The sequence below is a fragment of the Giraffa tippelskirchi genome, chromosome 1, assembly GCF_054371585.1.
Source record: "Giraffa tippelskirchi isolate mGirTip1 chromosome 1, T2T-mGirTip1v1.2.pri, whole genome shotgun sequence".
NCBI lineage: Eukaryota > Metazoa > Chordata > Mammalia > Artiodactyla > Giraffidae > Giraffa > Giraffa tippelskirchi.
The window spans coordinates 185141772-185147329 of record NC_137275.1 but is presented as its reverse complement, the minus strand read 5'-3'; positions in this window follow the sequence as shown (position 1 = coordinate 185147329).

The following is a 5558-nucleotide window of genomic DNA, read 5'->3' as shown; positions in this document are numbered from 1 at the left end:
TTTATGCTACTTGCGGTTGTTGTCCAGTTACTAAGTCATGTCCGACTCTTTATGACTCCACAGACTGCAGCACACCAAGCTTCCCTGTCCTTCACTAACTCCTGGAGTTTGCCCAAGTTCATGTGCATTGAGGCAGTGATGCCATCCAACCATCTCATCCTCTGTTGCCCCCTTCTTCTCTTGTCCTCAATCTTTTCCAGAAAATGTTAGTTTTCATTTCAATCCTGCCACTTGTGGTGGACAACCTCTAAGAGGGTCTCCAGTGACCCTAACCTCCTGGTATTCACACTCTTAAGTAAAGCCTCTTCCTGAGTGTGGGCTGGAGCTAGAAAGTCTCTTCAAGTAAGTAGAATGCAGCAGAGGAGATGGGTTCATTTCCAAGATTAGGTTACAAAAAAGACTATATTTTCTCTCTTGGGCGCCCCCCTCTGGCTCATACACTCATTTGCTCTGAGTGAAGACAGACACTATGTTGTGAGCAAGGAACTGATATCTTTGGCCAACAGACCTGAGCCTACCAACAGCCACAGGAGTGAGGTTGAAAGAGCATTTTCCTCCAATTAAGGCTTCATAAGCAAGTACTTTGATCATAGTCTGAAATAGACACAGAGCAGAGGTGTCCAGTTAAGTCATGCCTGGATTTCTGACCTTCAGGAGCCATAACATAATATACACATATTGCTTTAAGCCATTGCATTTTGGGGAAATTTGTTACAGAGCAATAGATAGCCAATGCATCATTCCAAGTACCTCAAGGTGAGAGAAATGGACTAATCTAGTGCTGCTAACTGGAAGCTGGAGAAGAATGTCTCAGAGACTCAAAACACACCAGTTTTGCACAGATTAGTGTAGAAGTTGTCTGGGATTGGAATATAGAGATCTTTGGAAATAGAACCCAATTCAAGGAAGTCATGAATTAACACAGGACATGAACTGAGACTGAACAATAAAGCAAAGGAGAGGATTCAAACAAAGTCAGACCAGAGACAGTTCTCTTGTTCAGTCACTAAATCTTGTCTGACTCTTTGTGACCCCGTGGATTGTAGCATGCCAGGCTCCCTATCCTTCACTATCTCCCAGAGTTTGCTCAAACTCATGTCCATTGAGTCAGTGATACCATCCAACCATCTCATCCTCTTTCTCCCCTTCTTCTCTTGCCTTCAATCTTTCCCAGCATCAGGGGCTTTTCCAATGAGTCGGCTCTTCACATCAGGTGGCTAAAGTATTGGATCTTCAGTTTCAGTATCAGTACTTGCAAAGAATATTCACGGTTGATTTCCTTTAGGATTGACTGGTTTGATCTTGCAGTCCAAGGAGAAAGTTCCCTTAGTTTCTTCAGCAAGAGATTTCACAAAAGTCTCAGGTCAGAACGTATTAGGAATGAAACCAGAGTATCACAGTCATGATATCTACATGTTAATTGTAGTATGTAGTACATAGAACAAGGGTCTCAAAGCTCAACCCAAGGCTTGTTACTATGATGTTGTGAATGTCTAAACAACAATCTGTACTATCAACCAGGATCTGTTTAAAAAGTAGCTAATCTGCATCTATGGGCTTCCCAGGAGGCTCAGCATTAGAGAAATCTCTTGCTGATGCAGGAGACATGAGTTTGATACCTGTGTCAGGAAGATTCACGAAGAAGGAAATGGCAACGCACTACAGTATTCTTGCCAGGAAAATCCCATGGACAGAGGAGCGTGGTGGGCTACAGCCCATGGAGGCACAAAAGAGATGGACATGACTTAGAGACTAAACAACAAAAACAGCCTGCATCTGTAAGCACCTATTATGCGCCGGGCACCTTTCCTAGTACTTTACATGTCACCAGTGACCTCCCGAGGTAGATACTATTATCACCATCACTTTGTAAATAAGAAAACTGAAGCAGAGAAACTTTAAATAACTTGCTTAAGCACCTAGCCAGGAAGTGGTAGACTCAGGAGTTGAGAATCCATTTAGTGCTACTACTCTGAAATACATTTCTGATGAGCCTTTTCCTGGAAAGGTAAAGAAAGGGGGCAGTGTTTAGTCCCGAAGGCAGAAAACAAGGTTAAGAAATTTCTTAACCTTCCAGATGGTATAAAAGACAAGAAAATAAGTCACTCAATGGGAAAAGTGAGAGAGGGTGAACTGGACCTTTCTGATTGACTCTCCAGATCTATGCTGTGCCCTGATCTATGCTGTGCTCTGTGCTCTTGGAAGCTGATGTATAGAAACTGCAACAACTTTCTCACTTGTTGCCTGGCTTCCACTTGGATTTGGGCCAAAAGGAGGTACTTGCAGAGGTTTAGGATAGAGGGGACTCCAGCTTCTTCCTTGTTGAGTTATCATGAGCTGGTTGCATCCTCTCTGTAGGATCAGAACTCTTGCCTGGCAGCCCTGTCTGTAGAACTACCATCTCCAGGTCTCAGTAAGCACTCTGCCCCTGTCCTTTAAACCCACAGTGTGGTGGCCAGTCCTGGAGATATTGTAATATTCTTTGTGGGTTCCTGAACCCTGCCACATCTTTGTACATAGTCCCCTTATTAAACTCTCTCTTGTTTGAATACAAGAGACCCTGGTTAGACCTTAGGGTTTACCTACCATATCCAGGAAACTTGCCTAGAAGTTTGAGGGGAGGAAGATTTCAAAAGTAGCACTGTCTGGTGTCACTCATATTATCTTTCCTTTCTGCTCCTTGTGGTCTTGAGCCAAGGTCTCACAGAGAGAGAGAGGTATGTAAGGGTTCCAGTAACATGAAAGGTCGTATCACCAAATGTGAGTGAGAAAGCAAAACAGGAGGTGACCCGGCAGCCAAATGGAAAATTACAATAGTTACTCAGAGCCCACTTTTAGACAATCTCAGCGTCCCCTAAATATAAAAGGTAACATTCGTAGGGCTGCTTCTCCAGGATTTTTGCCATAAAAGTCTATAAACCGGAGAACACCATCACTGTGACCAATTTCCCATGATTGTGCTCTCAGTTGATGTAGCCCCAGGGAAACTAAAATGATATATATTTATGCTTTTGAAAGTAGTTGTTAATTTGTATAACGTTCAGGAGTAAAATGTGTACCGATAAGAAGAACAGGTTATACATAGCTGACAGTTTAGTCAAAATTCTGGTGAACCAGACTAAACTATTTAAAAAGGAAGAAAAATAGATAGTTGGTGTTGTGGCAGTCAAGGAAATTAGACGCCTTTCATTGGTAATGAATCACCACATAGTTTAAGTGTAGAGGCTCCAGAGGTTGGACCACAAGGAAGATGAGAATAGATTTAAGTTCACTGAGAAAGCCTCAACTGTTGTCTTTCAGTCTCCCTCTAGAATCTATTTTCACAGGGCTAGGCTTCAACAAACCACAGCTGGCAGGTCAAATCTGCTGAATACAAGGTTTCACATTTCAAAATTTTTATATAAATATTATCATAATGCAGGGCTGTTCCTGAAACTTGCTTTTCTCTGCTGATTTCTATCTATATGATATCTATAGTTCTAGATCCCTGGGCAAGAGAAAATTTTCAGAAGCCTTGGGTAAGAGGCTTTAGGTATATGCCTAAAATATGAGTTTTGGAAGATTAAGCTGGAAAAGGGCTGGCACATCTCAAATACCTGAATCCATCCACAACATACTCACAGCACTGACTCTGCCCTGAAGGGCTAAAGGCAGGTCTACACAGGCTGAGGCAGAGGACATGCCATGGTAAATGGATTGATTTTTGTGACAAAAATCAACTTTTGACAATCAATTTTGTCACAAAAATCAATCTTGTTTAGAATGGAAAGCTTATTTCATTCCTGGGAAATTCAGAAGATAGAGAAACAAGGGAAGATCAGCTGAAAACTAGCATGTTATAAAGCTATTAGAAATTGTGTTTTGAATCTGCCAAAACCTCTTGCCTTAGCATTGTGTTGGCGTAATTTAGATACTCAGAAAGTATGTGTTGAGTAAAGACACGCTGTTTACGCTAAAATCCTAAAATAGAGCATTGTTCACTTATGCCATATAGATGGTATGTTATCTAATCAGTCATGTGTAACTGGGCTCTCTTGGTGTGTATCTATCTATCTATCTATCTATAGCTTGAGTAATTTCCAATGTGGGTAATTAGTGACATCACTTAGAATTCTTCACGGATATGACATTAGGGTGAACCACTCTAGATGATGCTAAAATTGATTGGATAGGCTCAGTAATAAGTGGACTTTGGTTTTTATCTCATTGTAATATCAATAATCATTTGTCAATTGCTACTGTCATTGATTCATTATGAAATTCTTTCATACAGTTGAATTTTAATAGTTTTGTTTTAATTTTGATAAAAAAACAACCTTTTAACAGGTTTTAAACCAAAGTATTAATTTGTGCTCATGATTGTATACAGTAATAACATATAGTAATGAAGCAATAATAATAATTATTAAAGCTCCTGAAATGAATAAATGTATTTCTAATTTACTCAGAGCTGAAGTCCATCTCAGCTGTGAGAAGAAAATGCACCTTTTTATCTTCTCAGTATCATCGTTATTTATATCTCACCTACAATCTATGCTATAAAACTTTAAGAGTGAAAAGTTTTAAACGACATTGAGGATTCAGGAAGATCCTGTATAAAGAGAAGGAACAGGCTGGTTCACATAAACAGGCACATATATTGGCAGGCTGACATGTACAAATATAGACACCATCTAAAGAGGGCTATGAGAAGGGAGCCATGTCAAAGCTGATAAATTATTCATCACCTGTTCTGCAGAGTGAACACTATCAGGTAATGATCTGTAATTATTAATAAATAATTTAAGCTTTAATAGCTCTGAAATGAAATGCTTAATTGCATCACAACATAATTAATGGAATTAGCTGCAATGTTTAAAATGAGACTTTTTTTCCTTCATTCTTTCTTTCTCACATTTTCTTCACCCCCAGTGCCGGTAACCCAGAGGATAAATAGGATGATTAAACTGTAAATGAGTGTGTGTGTGTGTTTCAGCATGGGAATATGCAAGTGGGTTTGTTCTGTGACTCTTGATATCCAAGGTACTCCAGGAAGGAGAGACATGAGCTTTGACAATTCATCACTGACAATAACCCTAGTGGAGAATTTTCCTCAGGTTGACACAATATTTAATTCAGCAAATACAGAGGACCTACTATACACATGGACATGAATTTGAGCAAACCCTGGGAGATAGATAGTGGAGGACAGAGGAGCCTGGTGGGCTACAGTTCATGGAGTCACAAAGAATCAGACAGGAATCAGCAACTGAACAGCAAACAACAATTATGCCCAAAGATCTGTGGCTGGTGTGCCAGGGTCAGTGAGGAAAGAGGAAAGAAGGGAGTGGTGGTTCCAAACACAAATAAGAGGAATTCCTGGCCCTTTGGAGTTCATGGTCTAGTTTACAAACTTGTAGGTAAAACTGGAAAAGACAGAAGAAAGATCAGTAGATGCAAAGGGAAGCTTGGTGGACCCCAGTGGCTCACAGGGCCCCAGATCCCATCCAGCATGGAAGCTCCATCAACTTTGTCACTGTAGGATCCATAGTGGTTCACAGAGCTCTGAATACCCCCAC